Genomic DNA, 18,612 nt, shown 5'->3' on the forward strand with positions numbered 1-18,612 from the left:
AACAATAAATATTGATAGGGAAGCTATATCAAGTTGGAGTTGGGGGGGGGGTGGTCACATTGTACATAATTACTCATCGCTACGGGGAAAAAAAACACCCAAAATAAGATTAAGAAAAAGAGGACAGTGCCAGCAAAATAACTAAACCGCACTAACACGAGGTTTCTCCTTTGAAGCTTGCAGCTTCCTGCAACAGTCTGATCGCTGGACGAAAGTATTTCAAGTGCAAGAGCAACCGAAAGAGGGAAAGTAAGGATACTGTGTATACCTTCCTACTTCTTCAGAAAGTGTTTGCACCCAGACAAGACAACTAATTAGTATAAAACTAGAGAAACCGTAAAAGAGGGCGAAGCAGTTCTGACACCAATGTTACTACTGACAGCAGAGTAGCCACCATCAAAATTAAGCACCAATAATGAAACACTGCTTTCATTTAAGACAAAACAATGCATTTTCTCTTCCTTTTCATTTACTAGTGAATCCAAGAAAACCCAATCCTTTTTCCTTTTGTCTGCACACATCATAAAACCGCAGCAGGCAACTTCTAAGGCTTCCAAGCTCGAGTCCAATTTTCTGTCATAAACCGTACAATGGAACCCAGCAAGCATTCATTCAACTTTCAGTTTTGCCCCCAAGATCCCTTCCTGCCCTGGATACTTCGTTTTCCTCCCGATTGAGGACATTCTTTACCTTTTATCATAGCACACAAACTGTCCCTCTCCTACAGGCACTGCAAACACTAAACAAAAGTTACTCACGCATTTATTACCCTTATAGATTTACTTGTACCGTGATTTAGTTAATTATTTCTTCTGGCGATCTCTTTAAAAAAAAAAAGGGGGGGGGGGGGCAGATCTACTTTTTGATTTGGCTTTTCAGTGCAAAAGCACATGCAATCTCTGGAGGTGTAGCCTCCTTAATCAGCTATTTGTCCTTTTCCCGTTTACGACAAAACATTCGCTTTTCTACAGACATATAAACGCACTCACCTGGGGACGAAGTCTTGATTTTTTAATACCAGTATTCCAAAAGATAAAAATTTTCAAAAGCCGCAAAATTTAAAACATTACTCCCTCTCCGCCAGCCGAGGAAAAGTTGTAGTGCAGATTACATACATACAAATTAACATATAAATGAGCGTTCAGATAAAAAGCAAAAAACGAGAAAATGACAGAGATACGTTAGGTCTGGAAGATAGAAATGAAAATAAAAAGGTGGTTCAACTTGATGTCAGAGAGGCCTAGCTGAGCTGATAGCGGCCTGAAGGCGGAAAAGGAAAGCAAGAAGGTGGAAGGAGCCCTTTCTTTGTTTGCAAGGTGCTCTCTGAACAATGGCTGCTGCTGCTCTCCCTCTCCTTTGCTAAGGAGTAGGAGCAGTGACTGCTGCAGACCCTCTGTTGGGTACAGAAAGCTCTCACAGCTCCAGCAGCCCTGTACAGAGACAGCACCACCCCTCCGCCTTTCAGACAGTGAAAAAGAGAGAGAGGCCCTTTCTCGTTACTCTCCCACCAGCTCCTGGGCTGCTCTTCTCGCCTGAAGGGGGAGGGACCGGGCCGACCGGCAGCAACAGCTCCAAAGCTCAGGAGAAGAGAGAGAGCATGAAAGAAAACGGGAAGAAATTTTTCTCTTCACCGTATAACCTAACACACGCGAACTGAAATTAGGTGCTGGGAAGAAAACATTGAGGTGGCTTAGAGACGCTGTACCGTGCGCGGTGGAAGAATAAAGTTATTGTTGTTGTTTTAATTCATAGTTTAAAAAAAACGGGGGGGGGGGGGGAGGCGGGGTAAATCGGCGGGCAGCCGGCCGATCTCGCTCCTCCCCCTAGCCTGGCCTCGGCCTATGTGTGTAGACACACTCAGCAAGCGACTGAGCTGATGATGAGCTCGCAGGCTTACTGCTAGGATCCCGCCTGAGACGAGAAAATAATGCAGCAGCTACTTCGTTTTGTCCCCACAGGCCTATCCCGTTAAGCTTTACACCAAGATTCGCAACAATGGAGATCTGAATATAGCTCAGACAAATCAGACTTGCTGTTATAGCAATATAGATGTCATGCTCCTACAGTTTAAATAGAGCATCTCTCTCCCTCCTTTCTATTTATCCTTATCATTCATCCACCGATGAACCTAATATACCAAGAATTTTTGTTACCATAAAGAAAAATAGCAAATAAAATTGGAATACCCCAATGTACCTGAATACAACTCACCTTGAGCTACTACTGAAAAAGGTGTGAGCAAAATCTAAATAAATAATAAACATGATTTAGGAGGGAAGAGGTACAAAAACCATAAGGCAGGACATCCCGAATATGTTACTAACCACTACTCAATTCCCCTATCCTTGTTCCTTCTCACCCAGTACTTTCCTCGCTCTTAGTTGTCTTGTCTGTATTTTTGATTGTAAGCTCTATTGAGCAGGGACTGCCTCTCTGTCAGGTTTTCGGCGTTGTGTGCGTCTGGTAGCGCTATACAAATGCTAATAATAATAGTGATAATGATAAAGCGTGATAGTAATATAACAAGAGTACGTTATAGGACATTTCTTAATACATGTGGGGGAGTTCACATGTGTTGTTCTTTGTGGTATGTCTTGTGCGGAAGCTGGTTAGTTCTTCAACTGCGATCTGCTGGTCACTGGTGAGAACATTTCTTTAAAGGGCACACATCGTCTATAAGTATGACTCGTAGTCGCTTTTTGTGTGTGTGTGTGTCTGTCTGTCCTGGGACATGGCGCGCCGGAGGAGTGTGCATTCGAATTCCCTGTCGTGGCCTAACAAGATGGCCGCTATCCCCAATTACGAGCCTGGAGGCCAATCGATTCGTGTCCTCTCCAATATGGTCACCCTGAGTGATACCCTAACTCTTTGTCTAAACACCCCAAGATGGCCACCGCTTGTGCGCACTTCCTTTTACCCCTGTGCGACCTAGAGCTATCCTAGATGGCTGCCGCCTGTGAGCTCCCTTGTGGGACAGCCCATTGCTTACCTCAGGGACTAGCGTATGATCGCTTCTGCGGACTGTGTCCTGATAATTGGCAGAAACAGATCCTGGTCAAGTATACACATACGTGGCACATGTGAGTTTAAATTGTTGGGCAGCCTATCTGGATTGTGTGGACTTTTTTTTTTTTGTCGTCATCTACTATGTTGCTATGTTTAGGGTTACCATATGGCTCCAGAAAAGGAGGACACACCAATCCAGTCCGGGTCCCGCTCCCACCGAAAGCAACTGAAGTAAAACCCAGACTGGCTCAATCCGTTCCCCCCCCCTCTTACGGAGCCACACGGCACCCTCAGCTATGTTTGTTTGCAACTTTGCATGCTTTGTTTTGAATGTACTGGATGACAGCTGCTGAGGGGTAGTAGAAACCGAGATTAACCAAAATTGGCTTCCTTGCCTACCTGGACCAGATAGTCTCAGTTCCACTCATGTCCACTAAACCCCTTGCAGCCGCTCATAGGTTTGCATGCTGCATTTTTAGTGTACTGGATGACAGCTGCTGAGGGGTAGTAGAAAACAGAGATCAACCAAATCGGCTTCCTTGCTTACAGTGGACTGGATAGTCTCACTTCCGCTCCCGTTCATCAAACCTCCGACACCCGGGGAGATGAAAATCTGCCCTCTGCCAATCCGACAGAGGCTGAATCTCGCCCACAGCTCCAGCCCAGCAGGGCATCCACATCCCACTCCACTGAGGCCCCGCCCGGAAACCCCGATCGCCCATCTGGCTACAATGCCGCGCTCGGTACCTGAAAGCCCACATCCCAGCCAGGGCTCATGGCAGGCTGTTGCGTCGGCTGGGGCGGGCAAAAAACGTGCGCTATCCGGCAGAGCCCGCCCGCCCGCTGCATGCGGATGGGTCTGAAACTCCTGTACAGGTGCGGGGGCGACGGCGGAATCGGGGATGCAAACGGGGACAACAAAGGCCGCCTCACTCACTGCCGAACCCGGACGAGAAGAAGCGTACCAGGCGAGGGGAAAATGCAGGATCCCGCGGCATGGGCACCAGGCCGCTCCCGCCCCTCATTCCACCCTTCCTTTCTCTGTACTCACTGCGGGTCCTCACGGACCACGCAACGATGCCCCCAGGACTCCGGACACAAGGACCGAAGATCCCGAAGCAAACTCCGGCAGCGTCCCCCACTTCTGCTCCCGCGGATGCTGGTGCCCGGACGCCTGAAGAGGCCGTCCGGGCTCCGCCCAGGGGCTTTTAAACCCCTTTGTAGCTCTTCCCCCTTTTCAGCGGGGTGCCCTTTGGGCGGCGGGGACGTGCCCGTCACGCCTAGCTTGCATCCCGCTGGCCCGTTGCACATGCCCATCGGGGCTCGGCGCCATATTATAGGCGTCTTCGGGCACCCATGGGGGCACTGCGCCTTGCTTTTCTATTTATCCTTATCATTCGTCCACCGATGAACCTAATATACCAAGAATTTTTGTTACCATAAAGAAAAATAGCAAATAAAATTGGAATACCCCAATGTACCTGAATACAACTCACCTTGAGCTACTACTGAAAAAGGTGTGAGCAAAATCTAAATAAATAATAAACATGATTTAGGAGGGAAGAGGTACAAAAACCATAAGGCAGGACATCCCGAATATGTCTTGGGAGCCTGGCAGAAATGTCAGGTTTTCAGCATAACCACAATAAATACTAATGAGATAAATCTGCAAATAAATACTTGGGTGTATGCAAGTGGAGGTGATGCAGGCAGACATTTCCAGGGTTCAGGGAGGAGATGTGGGAAAAGCTTTCTGGAGATCAAACTAGGGCTGAAATGGAGAGAAAGAGGACCAAGAAGAAGAGAGGGGGTTTAGAAGGGGAAATGATCCATGATTTGGGAGGAGTGAGGATGTGTAGAGAGGGAAAGGGGTCTGATAACGGACCCATGATTGGGAGAAAAGGGAGAGGACTCAAGAAGAGGGTGGCATAGGCTCTTGAATGTAGAGGGTAATGCAGGAAGATACTGGAGGAGGAAGAGGATATAAGGACTGGAGGACAGAATATAGGAGAAAGCAAAGAAAGGAGGAGGTGAGCTGGCAGGAAAAAAAAGGAATAGGAGGAGACGAGAAGAAAGAAGAGCAGAAAGAGAAGGAAGATAAAATTCTAATATATCACTATGAAGGAAAGAGATATAGAGGGGCATAATTGAACGAAAACATCTATCTCCATGGGCGTTTATCTCCGAGAACGGGTCCGTGAAGGGGCGGACCGAACCGTATTTTAGAAAAAAATAGACGTCCATGTTTTATTCGACAATTTGTGAGCTGGACGTTTTTGTTTTTCAGTGATAATGGAAAATGAAAGCGCCCAGCTCAAAAACGAATAAATCCAAGGCATTTGTTCGTGGGAGGGGCCAGGAGTCGTAGTGCACTGGTCCCCCTCACATGCCAGGACACCAACCGGGCACCCTAGGGGGCACTTTTACAAAAACAAAAAAAAAGGTAAAAGAGCTCCCAGGTGCATAGCACCCTTCCCTTGGGTGTTGAGCCCCCCAAATCCCCCTCAAAACCCACCGCCCACAAGTCTACACCATTACTATAGCCCTAAGGGGTGAAGGGGGGCACCTACATGTGGGTACAGTGGGTTTGGGGGGGCGGTTTGGAGGGCTCCCATTTACCAGCACAAGTGTAACAGGTGGGGGGGGGGGATGGGCCTGGGTCCACCTGCCTGAAGTCCACTGCACCCCCTAATAACTGCTCCAGTGACCTGCATACTGCTGCCAGGGAGGTGGGTATGACATTTGAGGGTGAAAATAAAAAGTTGTGAAATGGCATATTTTGTGGTGGGAGGGGGTTTGTGACCACTGGAGGAGTCAGGGGAGGTCATCCCTGATTCCCTCCAGTGGTCATCTGGTCATTTAGGGCACTTTTTGGGGCCTTAATCGTGGAAAAACAGGGTCCAGGAAAAGTGCCCTAAATTCTCGCTAAAAACGCATATTTTTCTTCCATTATCGGCGAAAGGCGCCCATCTCTGATCGCCCGATAACCACGCCCCAGTTCTGCCTTTACCACGCCTTTGACACGCCCCCATCAACTTTGTCCGCATCCACGACGGAGTGCAGTTGAAAACGTCCAAATTCGGCTTTCGATTATACCGCTTTATTCGTTTTTGTGAGATAAACGTCTATCTCCCGATTTGGGTCGCAATATAGGCGTTTTTCTTTTTCAATTATAAGCTGGATAGTAACATAGTAGATGACGGCAGAGAAAGCCCTGTACGGTCCATCCAGTCTGCCAACAAGATAAACTCATATGTGCTACTTTATGTGTATACCTGACCTTGATTTGTATCAGCCATTTTCAGGGCACAGACCGTAGAAGTCTGCCCAGCACTAGCCCGCCTCCCACCACCGGCTCTGCCACCCAATCTCCACTAAGCTTCTGAGGATCTATTCCTTCTGAACAGGATTCCTTTATGTTTATCCCACGCATGTTTGAATTCCGTTACCGTTTTCATCTCCACCACCTCCAGCGGGAGGGCATTCCAAGTATCCACCACTCTCTCCGTGAAAAAATACTTCCTGACATTTTTCTTGAGTCTGCCCCTTTCAATCTCATTTCATGTCCTCTCGTTCTACCGCCTTCCCATCTACGGAAAAGGTTTGCAGATTAATACCTTTAAAATATTTGAACGTCTGTATCATATCACCCCTGTTTCTCCTTTCCTCCAGGGTATCCATGTTCAGGTCAGCAAGTCTCTCCTCATACGTCTTGTAACGCAAATCCCATACCATTTTTATAGCTTTCTTTGCACCGCTTCAATTCTTTTTACGTCCTTAGCAAGATACGACCTCCAAAACTGAACACAATACTCCAGGTGGGGCCTCACCAACGACTTATACAGGGGCATCAACACCTCCTTTCTTCTGCTGGTCACACCTCTCTCTATAAAGCCCAGCAACCTTCTAGCTATGGCTACCACCTTGTCACACTGTTTCATCGCCTTCAGAACCTCAGATACTATCACCCCAAGATCCCTCTCCCCGTCTGTACATATCAGACTCTCACCGCCTAACACAAACGTCTCCCGTGGATTTCTACTCCCTAAGTGCATCACTTTGCATTTCTTCGCATTGAATTTTAATTGCCAAACCTTAGACCATTCTTCTAGCTTCTGCAGATCCTTTTTCATGTTTTCCACTCCCTCCTGGGTGTCCACTCTGTTACAAATCTTAGTATCATCCGCAAAAAGGCAAACTTTACCTTCTAACCCTTTGGCAATGTCACACAAATATATTGAACAGAATCGGCCCCAGCACCGATCCCTGAGGCACTCCACTACTCACCTTTCCCTCATCCGAGCGAATTCCATTAACCATAACCCTCTGGCTTCTGTCCATCAACCAGTTTCTAATCCAGTTCACCATGTCGGGTCCTATCTTCAGCTTTATTCAAGTTTATTCAAGAGCCTCCTGTGGGGAACTGTGTCAAAGTAGATTGCATCTATAGCACGTCCATAATTCAATTCTCCGGTCACCAGATAAAGAAGGAAGATTTGTTCAAGGTAGACAATCAATACTTAATGTACAGAAAATTATAACAGCTTTTATCCATTGTTAACTACCAGGCTCCCGGCCTTAGCTGTGAGTTTGGATGCAGAAAAGGCATTCAATAAGGTAGCCTGGACACACATTCACCATTCTATCACATTCGGAGTTCAAGGCTGGTATTCTCAAGCAGTTACTGCGCTCTATAAGCAGCCTAACACCCAACTATTAGTTAATGGAATAAGGATGACCCCTTTTACAGTTGAGAGAGGCACCAGACAGGGATGTCCCCTCTTCCCCTTGCTGTTTGTGCTCTGTCTGGATTGGAACCACTATTGAGACTGATTAACATTGATCCTGATGTTCCTGGGGTTGGTATGTCCAACTACGAAGTTAAAGCTCTCGCGTTTGTGGATGATATTTTTCTGTTATTGACTAACCCACAATGTCTTTACCACACCTGCTGTCTCAGAAAAAGGAATTTGGGAGTCTATTGGGATTTACTTTAAACTTAGTAACATAGAAACATGATGACAGATAAAGGCCAAAAGGCCCATCCGGTCTGCCCTTCCTCAGCAACCACTAACTACTCCTTTTCCCAAGGGATCCTTCGTGCCTGTCCCACGCTTTCTTAAATTATGACACACAACCTCCACCAGGAGGCCATTCCATGCTTCCACCACCCTAATACTATTTCCTCTTAACTTAATTCTATGCCCTCTTATTCTAGAGTTTTCCTTCATATGAAAAAGGCTCACCTCCTGTACATTAATGCCACTGAGGTATTTAAATGTCTCTGTCATATCCCATCTCGCCCTCCTCTCTTCAGGCGTATACACGTTGAGATTTATAAGCCAGTCTCTATACATTTTATGCCAGAGACCTCTTACCAATTTTGTAGCCGCCCTCTGGACCGACTCCATCCTGTTTATATCTTTCTGTAGGTGCGGTCTCCAGAATTGCATGCAGTACTCCAAATGGGGTTTCATCAGAGACTTATACAAGGGAACTATCACCTCTTTTTTTCCTGCTGGTCATCCCTTACCTTATGCACCCAAGCTTCCTTCTAGCTTTCACAATTGCCTTTTCTACCTGTTTGGCCATCATAAAGTCATCAGACACAATCGCCCCCCCCCCTAAGTCCCGCTCTTCTTTCGTACACAGAAACACTTCACCCCCTATACTGTACCGTTCCCTTGGATTCTTGTACCCCAAGTGCATATGAGGAAAGACTAAATTGACTAGGGCTCGTCAGCTTGGAAAAAAGATGGCCGAGGGGCGATATGATAGAGATCTTCAAAATAACGAGTGGAGTGGAGCAGGTAGAAGTGAATCACTTGTTTACTCTTTCCAAAAATACTAGGACTAGGGGGCATGCAATGAACCTACTAAGTAGTAAATTTAAAACAACGTGTAGAAAATATTTCTTCACTCAACGTGTAATTAAACTCTGGAATTCGTTGCCAGAGAATGTGGTAAAGGCAGTTAGCTTAGCGGGATTTATAAAAGATTTGCCTAACTTCCTAAAAGAAAAGTTCATAAGCCATTAGTAAGATAGACTTGGGGAAAATCCAATGCTTATTTCTAGGATAAGCAGCATAAAATGAATTGTACTGTTTGGGGGTTTTGCCAGGTGTTCTGAAATTTTCTGGCCATTTCTTTTGGGTCTGCTTATTTCTGTGAATTTCCACTGACAGCTGCAAGACAGGAATTTCTGGCTGACCACAAACTGACCAGACCCCTGTTGCCATGACATCCCAACCAGGGGCGTATCTGCGTGGGGCCTCAGGGGCCTGGGCCCCCGCAGATTTCGCCCTGGACCCCCCTACCGCTGCCAACCCTCCCCCTCCGTTGCTCGCCTACCTTCGCTGGCGGGGGACCCCAACCCCCGCCAGCCGAGGTCCGCGTCCTCCTGCCGCTGCCGGCTGCCTTTGGTGCTTTCATTTGTCCATTGAAGCTGGCGCCGATGAAAGTTTCTTTTGAGTCTGACGTCGCTGCACGTTGTACGTGCAGGACGTCAGACTCAGAAACATGAGTCTGACGTCCTGCACGTACAACGTGCAGCGACGTCAGAGTCAAAAGAAACTTTAGTTGGCGCCAGCTTCAATGGACAAATGAAAGCACCAAAGGCAGCCGGCAGCGGCAGGAGGACGCGGACCTCGGCTGGCGGGGGTTGGGGTCCCCCGCCAGCGAAGGTAAGCGAGCAACGGAGGGGGAGGGTTGGCAATGGTAGCGGCTGGGGGAGGGGGATCGGCAATGGCGGCGGCGGCGGCGGGGGGGGCTATAATGTGCCCCCTCACTCTGGCCCTGGCCCCCCCTACCGCCGCAGTTCAGATACGCCCCTGATCCCAACTATCTTGTTACAAATATAATTTACTGAGCAGAGGTGTGGCAAGGACCCCAATACACCTATCACAATTCTTAGGTGAACATGCGGGACTTCTGATTGGTGCAGGACAAGAGAGAGGTAGTTGGGAACTAAAGTTCTATAAAGGTACTAAGCAGACAAACAAGGTTGCCAGGTGGGCGGTTTTACCGCCCAATTGGGCGGGTTTTTGCCAGCGGCGGCGGGATAATTTCGCCGGCCGCGGGATGCGGTTTTTTGGGCGGTTTTCCTGTCGCCGCTGTGCAAGTTCGGCGGTTTTTTCCGGGGCTTCTATTGGTCCAACTCGGTCCAATAGAAGCTTTTCCGGGGCTTCTATTGGTCCAAATTGGACCAATAGAAGCCTTTCAGGGGCGGGGCTGATGTCAGGGATGACGTAGGGGGCGGGGCTAGTGACATGGGAGGCGGGGTTAGTGACGCGGGGGTGGGGTTCGGTGACGCGGAAGACGGGGATTGGCTACGGGCGGGTTTACGGCTGTTTCGGGCTGGGAAAATTTTTCCCAGCTGGCAACCCTGCAGACAAAGAGACTCTGAAATAGCCCCGCTGGCAAGAGAAGTTTTATATCCTTGCTCAGCAGGAATATTTCTCGGGAAATACACCTTTTTCTCTTATTATTATTGTATTGGTGAGAATTATATTTTTGCAGATGAGAAATTTATATCCTTTGTATTCTTTCATATTTTTCTCCCTTTTCTTTGAATCACCTTTATAACTTTTCTGCAGACTTACAGCTAATGATATTTCCTGTCATTGGTATCCTCTAAAAGCTCCTATCCTTCGTCCTCTTTCTGTAACATAAGATATAATTACTATTTCTTTTGCAATTGCCTAAGTTAGCATTGTTCGGTTTTGTATGATTCCTAGTGCCTACCAGTTATACAAGCTCCTGTTGTAGTAAGTAATAAAGATTCATTTTTTTCTACCTTCAGTCTTGTTTCTTTTACTTCTAATAGCATCAAATGCAGCCATTATAGAGGTACTTGTAATCTGGATTGGCCACTGTTGGAAACAGGATACAGGGCTTAATGGACCTTCGGTTTTGTCCCTGTATGGCAACACTTATGTTCCTTTTACTAAAGCTTAGTGCGCGCTAAATGCTAAGAAGCCCATAGGTGTAAAATGTGTTTCTTCACATTTAGTACATGCTAAGCTTTAGTAAAAGAGCTCCTTAATAAATTAAAATAAAACAAAAAGACACAGAAAATAAGGTGACACCTTTTTATTGGACTAGTTCAATACATTTTTTGACTAGTTTTCAGAAGACAAAAACTATGTTTCTCTGGTCAGGTTTTAGCCTCTAAAAGCTAATCAAAAATATTTTGAATTAGTCCAATGGAAGGTATAACCTAATTTTCCATTTTTTGTTTTACTTTTGTTTCTTAATTTGTAATGTTGTGATTGGAAAATGTCAGTTTTTGAAAAGTTCTTAAACCCAGAATGAGTCAAACACCTACTATTCTCCATGGAGGAAAACGACCTCAGTAGCGGTTCAGGCTTCCACACTGAGAAACCAAACACACCTTACAAGGTTTCAGTCATCGGTCAAAAACGCCCCTCCAAACTGGAATTACCAAAATTTATATTTTTTAATGCTTTTTATATACTTTTAACATTTACTGTGGTAGAACAGCAGTGCAGACAAAAACCAAACGGGAACTTATCTATCTCAGGCTCAACGGAGCCACCCATTTCACTTCTCAAAAGCTGTTTAGAATATGTATTAGCTGTCATCTCGGCAGGAATAATGTGCAATGAGCCTTACATATTGAACAGCTATGGGAACTTGCTTCTGTTGAAGCTTTTCAGAAGTGAAACGGGCGATTCCATTGAGAATGAGACAGGTAAGTTTCCCTTTGATTTCTGGTTGCATTGCTCTTCTGATTCAGCAAATGTTACAACTATATAAAAAGTATAAAATATGGTAATTCCAGTTTGGAGGGTTTTTGGACCAATGACTGAAACCTTGTCAGGTATGTTCAGTTTCTCTGTGTGGAAGCTTGAACCGCTACCAAGGTCCTTTTCCTCCACTGAGAATTTGGGTAGTTTTGGAGAATAGCGGGAGTTTGACTTATTCTGGGGTTAAGATTTTTTTCTGTGATTTTGAATGAGTATTATCTCCATCCAGTGTGTGAGATTTTGAAAAGTTGCATCTGTTATCTTTATATTTTGCACAGTACTGGGGGACATGCATCACTGTTTCTCATTCTATGGTGTTGCACTATAAGCAGAGTCCAACTTCCTGGAGTTCAGTTTAATTTTTGTCTACTTATTTCTATTTTTAGCTTGTGGTTACTTATTCTGTATTTAGTGACAGTCTGTCTATATTCTGCATGAGTGGGAAAAGGATTGAATGATCTGTACTAATCCGGTTTATTTCGTTTTCCCCAATAGGTAGTACGTTCACTGTTTAATGTTTTCCTAGGTAGGTCCCTGTTATGTGACTCCTGGAAGTTAATGCTATTATGGTATAGTAGAATTACCTTGTAAGTCTTGAGTGACTTTTTAGGGTTTTGTATTGATTCATAATATGCCTGGTAATGGATTTTAGATTTGGATTCAGCTCATGCTTTTCTCAGTAGTAGCTCAATGTGAGTTACATTCAGGTAAGGTATTTTCCTGCCCCTGGATGATTTACAGTCTAAGTTTGTACCTGAGCGAGCGATTTGTCAAGCAGCAGTAGGATTTGAATCCTGGTTTCCCTGGTTCTCATTCTGCTGCTCTAACCATTAGGTACAGCTAATACATATTCTAAACATGTTTAGTAGCTCAATAATAGGCAAATGGTTGCTGGATTTCTATTACAGTGTTGCTGGACACCATTGCTGGCATGGCAAACAGGAATATGTTGGCTGAGGGGGTGGGGATTAAAGCTAACTGGGAGCCAATTGTTACTGTATCTGCACATAATAATGCAAATACTATTCTGTTTAATACGTTGTATTATTTTGGTGCATTGTTTTGATTTTTTGCCAATAATTCTCTGAAGTGTATTCAGTGTGAATATTGCTATCAATAACAGAGGTACTGGGGAGAGAGAGGCAGCTGATGTAACTGCACCAGAGCGACAGAGTGGAGGGGTCCTTCCCTGTTGTGTTCAAAAGTGACCCACTGTATTTACTGCTGACATAAGTGTTATCCCCTCCACTTCAAGGATTATAACTTGCCATGCCCCATCCCACCCCATCCTAGCCCTGCCTACCTCACCCTAGCTCCACCCCTGAACCACAACCGTCTATGGGACTAAAGGAAAGGAAGGGGAGGAATAAAACACAGGGGATGCCAGCTTTACTTTCAGCTGTCCGGGGTACACTATGAAGGGGAGAACTGTTCCCATACTAAGTGAACTGATCAGAGAAGGTAAGCCTGACCTACAGCTGCCCCTCGAAAGCCCAGTGTGCCCTAAGGAAGGAGGTCTTGTTATAGGGAGTCTAGATCATGAACCTCAGTCAGGGAGTACCTCTGCAGACAGTCCCAAGAGCAGCTCCTCTGTATCTCTCCTCTCTTATCTCTCCCTACATCCCTCCCTGGGAACTCCATTTATTGTTTAAGTAACTTATCTGTACCCTTCTCTTCCTCTACCATCTCCGGACTGCATTCCCTCCATCTTGCTGTGCTGTACACCTGGAATAGGTTTCCTGAGTCAGTATGTCATGCTCCATCTCTGGCCCTATTCAAATCCAGGCTAAAAGCCCACCTTTTTGAGGCCGTTTTTAACTCTAATCCCTTATTTACTTGTTCAATACCCATGTTGTTTTAGTTATTCCCATAATAAATGTAACTTCCCAATCCCTTATTTGTCCTGTTTATCCATCTTGAATAGATTGTAAAGCTCTGTTGAACAGGTACTGCCTCTTAGGTGTTTGTGTACAGTGCTGTGTACATCTAGTAGAACTACAAAAAAAAATAGTAATAATATTAGAAGAGACTTGAAGCTGGAGACAGTAGAGCCGGTAAGTTCCTATCACCTTAAGTAGCAAGGGATAATACACCCAACCCAGGGACTTATCCTTGACTCTTCTACAAGGTCAAAACATAGAGCACTCATGGAATAAAGACAGCTGCTGGACACACTAAAGGGATAAGAGCACAGAAACCCTCTGTCCCACTAGGAGATAAGGAGAACCAAAGAGCTTGACCTTTGCCCCACAGATATCCAGATTCACTGAGGAGAAGAGCGTTACAGAGGGAGAGTGAATAAACTACTACTACTACTACTATTTAGCATTTCTATAGCACTACAAGGCGTACGCAGCGCTGCACAAACATAGAAGAAAGACAGTCCCTGCTCAAAGAGCTTATAATCTAATAGACAAGAAATAAAGTAAGCAAATCAAATCAATTAATGTGTACAGGAAGGAGGAGAGGAGGGTAGGAGGAGGCAAGTGGTTACAAGTGGTTACGAGTCAAAAGCAATGTTAAAGAGGTGGGCTTTCAGTCTAGATTTAAAGGTGGTCAAGGATGGGGCAAGACGTAGGGGCTCAGGAAGTTTATTCCAGGCGTAAGGTGCAGCGAGACAGAAGGCGCGAAGTCTAGAGTTGGCAGTAGTGGAGAAGGGAACAGATAAGAAGGATTTATCCATGGAGCGGAGTAAATCCAATAGATACCATCATCAGGAATATTTTGCAGTGTATATTCTAGAAGCCAGAGAGAATAATGTTGGCATTTTAATTTATTTACCTCCACCAACTATGTTATGCTACCTGGACATTTTATATACTGTTAAACCACTATATCTCAAAAAGGTTCACAAAATAAAACTTAAACATTAAGATTACAAGCCCAGATACCCCTCTATAAAATCACTACCATCATTTATACTAAAAACCACTAATATTCCCCATATGTTTTCCTAAATAAGTACCTTTACATTTTTTCCCCAACAGCCCATAAGATCTTTAAGATTCCTTACTTCTCCAGGTAGCCAATTCCATAAAATCAGAGCCACACTTGGGAGGCACGCTTGCTTGTCTCAGTTAATAACACACCTCCTACCCTCTCTAACATATCTTGTTCAACTGAATGAAGACATCTCCCCAGTCTATGTTCTGTAATACAATGTCCTAAGTCCCCCTAGAACCATTCCAGTCATAATTTTAAACCCAGTTCTCTGTTCTTTGGAGTCAGGATCTATGCTCCCTACTGAATCTTGTGACAGCCTGTACAAATTCTTGGTCTGTCACTGCAAACACAGAAGAGCTGTCTTTGTACAACTGACCTTTAAGTTATTCTTCATCAACCAGCTTTACATAATAATAATAATATTAGGGATAAAATGGGTTATAAATATCAAAGTTTAAGGTTCAGAGCGGGATAGCAACTTTAAAAAATATGACAATATATCAGGATTATACAGTGTTAATAAAAAAAGATTTGAATAGAAATTGTTATAACAAATTTCCTAAATTTCAGACATTTCCAGAACTGAAGATAGGCGGAACATAAACAAATTTCCTGCAGTAAGGAATTCCAGACTGGCTGACTGATCTATAAAGGAATTTTTATGAACAGTCATATTTTAGACCCGTCACAGATGGGAAGCATAATAATAGACAATCAGCATTTTGATGGTAATTATTAAAACCTAATAATGGAAATAAAAAAGATAAGCTCTCCGGCCATGACCTTCTAAGTTTTTAAAAACTAAACAACAAACTAAAGTAGTATCTAAGACCTCAGCAGTAACCAATGGAGCTCAATCAGCAGTGACGAAACATGATCAAACTTTGATTTACAGAGTATCAATCGAGCAGCTGAGTATTGGATCAGTTGGATTCTGTTCATCAGCTTCAAAGAGATGCCTAAGTAAAGTGAATTGCAATAATCTAGCTGAGAAAGAACAGCTTTACAAGCACTCTGAAACAATCTCTAAGGAGCCCTTTTACTAAGCTGCATTATAAAGTGGCCTGCTGCTGTTTTAGCGCATGGCTTTCCCACATACCGAGGCCACTTTCAGCACAGCAGTAAAATGGCTGCATTTTTCTTTTTCCCCTTAACGGCCACATGCTAATTTCCCAATTAGCGTGTGGTCAGCACAGGAGCCCTGCGTTAATCCAGCACTAACAGATTGGTGTGCAGCAATGCCCCCACACCAGTGACTTACCAAAAGCGGGGCATGGGGGGCAGTCCGCCCCGGGTGCATGCTGCAAGGGGGTGCAGGGAGCAGCCGCACAGCTGCTCCCTGCACCCCCCAGGAAGTGATAGGCTGTGGAGGTGGAGCTGTCTGAAGGTGATGCGCTGGGGGGGGTGCGCAGTGGTGATCCACCCCAGGTGCCTACCGACTTAAGATGTCAATGCCCCACACTAACCAATAAGCGCAGGGAATGTCTACTCTCCGCCCATAACGCCAAGGCCGCTACCTGAACATTCAATGAAGCCAAAGACAAGTATTTATCGAGTCCTTCCTGCAAGAAAGTCAGAATGTGGTCCACCGAGGCTGACATAGCAGAAAGCCCAGCTGCTGCACACCAAGACTCAAAGGTCACCCGAGCATAAGCAGTAGAAGTAGAACGCTTCCTGGCTTGCAACATAGTGGTAATCACTCTGTCCGGATACCCTTTCTTCCTTAACCGCGCCCACTCAAGAGCGGTAAGACCAAAGGAGGAGGGATCCTCCATGACGATCAGACCCTGATGAAGTAACCCTCGACTTGCCTGAAGCCACAATGGACTGGCAACCTGCAGCCAAACTAAATCCACGTACCACGGGTGGTGAGGCCAATCCGGAGCCACCAAAATCACCCGTCCCGAGTACTGAGCAATGCGCCCCAGACCTCTGCCCACCATGGGCCATGGTGGGAGCACATAAAGGAGACAGGACTGAGGCCATGGCTGAAGGAGCGCATCAATCCCTCTTGAGAGAGGGTCCCTACCTCTGCTGAAAAACTGCGGAATTTTTGCATTGCAACTGCGTGCCATGAGGTCCAATGCCGGAACTCCCCTTCATTCCGTGATCTGCGCAAAGTTGTGGGCGGAGAGCTCCCACTCTCCCGGATCCAAAACATGACGACTCAGAAAGTCCGCCTCGATGTTTAGCGAACCGGCTATGTGAGCTGCCGAAAGCAGAGGAATGTGGAGTTCCGCCCAGAGACAGAGCAAAGCTGCTTCCTTGGCCAGGGAGGCACTCTTGGTGCCCCCTGACGGTTGTCATATGCCACCGCCGTCGCATTAAGCGCTATAGAAATGCGTAGTAGTAGTAGTAGGACATGAACCGGTTTGCTCATTACCAAATGACAAAACTCCCGAAGAGCCAGCCGGACCACCCGAAGTTCCAGCCGATTGATGAACCAAGAGGTTTCCGCAGGGGTCCAAGTTCCCAGCCCACTAGTCTGGCATCCGTTGTGACCACAGTCCAATCTGGCGTTGCTAAAGGCATCCCCCGACTCAGGTTGCTCGGGCTCAGCCATCAACACAAGGCCAGACTAACCCCCGACTGCAACGGGAGCCAAACTGAGTAGTCTTCTGTCAGAGGAGACCAACGACGGAGAAGGGAACTCTGAAGAGACCGCATGTGACTCTGAGCCCATGGTACCACATCCAAGGTAGCTGCCATGGACCCCAAGACCTGAACATAATCCCAGGACCTGGGAGCCTGCATCCATAACAGATTCCGAATTTGATCCTGGAGCTTTTGCTTCCGGGTCTCCGGCAAAAAAAACCGCTCCCATCCAAGTATCGAACAGCACTCCCAGATATTCCAGGGATTGGGAAGGAACCAGATGACTCTTCTCCAAGTTGACAATCCAGCCCAACGAATGCAGAAGGCCGACTACTTTCTCCGTTGCCTGCACAGACTCCTGAAAGGAAGGGGTCCGGATCAGCCAATCATCTAAATAAGGGTGCACTTGCACCCCGTCCTTCCGCAGAAAAGCTGCCATGACCACCATTACCTTGGAAAAGGTCCTGGGAGCGGTCGCCAGATAGAAAGGCAAGGCCTGAAATTGAAAGTGCTGGCCCAAGACTGCAAACCAGAGGAGGCCAAATGGGAATGTGCAAGTAAGCCTCCTTGAGATTCAGGGAGGTCAAGAACTCCCCTGGCTGTACAGCGGCCATAACAGACCGCAGCGTTTCCATGCGAAAGTGACGCACTCGCAGTGCCCGGTTTACTACTTTTAGATCGAGAACAGGCCAAAAAGATCCGCCTTTTTTGGGCACCACAAAGTAAATGGAGTATCGACCCAAAAACCGTTCCTGAACAGGCACGGGCACCACTGTTCCCAGGTTGATTAAGCCTTGGAGAGTTTCCTTGACCGCTGCCACCTTGTGCAGTGCCTTGCAAGGAGAGTCTATGAAAAAATCTGCGAGCGGCCGAATGAATTCCAACTTGTACCCTTCTCGTACCACTTCCAGAACCCATTCATCTGAAGTTACCCTGGCCCACTCTTCCAGAAACAAGGGCAGCCGTCCTCCTACCATAACCGGGACATGAGCCAGGGCCCCATCATTATGCCCAGGCTCCTGGTGCTGTTCTCGAGGGAGCACCACCTGAGTGACGGTCCGCACGAAAGGACTGCTGCTTCTGAGGAAAACGCGGCTTCTCAAAGGACCTTGCTTTACCCAGACGATACCGACGCGACTCCCTAAATCGAGAGCGCACAGTACCCGCTCAAGAAGCGGACCTTGGCTTATCCTCAGGCAAACGACAGCCCTTGGAATCCCCCAGGTCCTTAACAATTCTATCCAACTCCTCACCAAAGAGAAGCTTACCTTTGAAAGGTAAGCGTGCCAACTGAGACTTC

At 46.2% G+C, this 18,612-nt stretch overlaps 1 protein-coding gene across 4 annotated transcripts in view; it reads right to left on the bottom strand.

The window, feature by feature from the left end:
* The window catches only part of LDB1 (LIM domain binding 1), a 267,057-nt gene that overhangs the window by 130,857 nt on the left and 117,588 nt on the right, over positions 1–18,612 (bottom strand). Inside the window, exon 1 of one of the 4 annotated variants that reach the window (XM_030202866.1) lies at positions 990–1,676. The exons of the other annotated variants lie outside the window; for them this stretch is intronic. The gene's annotated coding sequence lies outside the window, so the exon portion shown is untranslated. Of the gene's footprint in view, positions 1–989; positions 1,677–18,612 lie in introns of those variants that run through there. 4 annotated transcript variants of the gene reach the window in all.

Source organism: Microcaecilia unicolor, chromosome 5 (assembly GCF_901765095.1).
Source record: "Microcaecilia unicolor chromosome 5, aMicUni1.1, whole genome shotgun sequence".
NCBI lineage: Eukaryota > Metazoa > Chordata > Amphibia > Gymnophiona > Siphonopidae > Microcaecilia > Microcaecilia unicolor.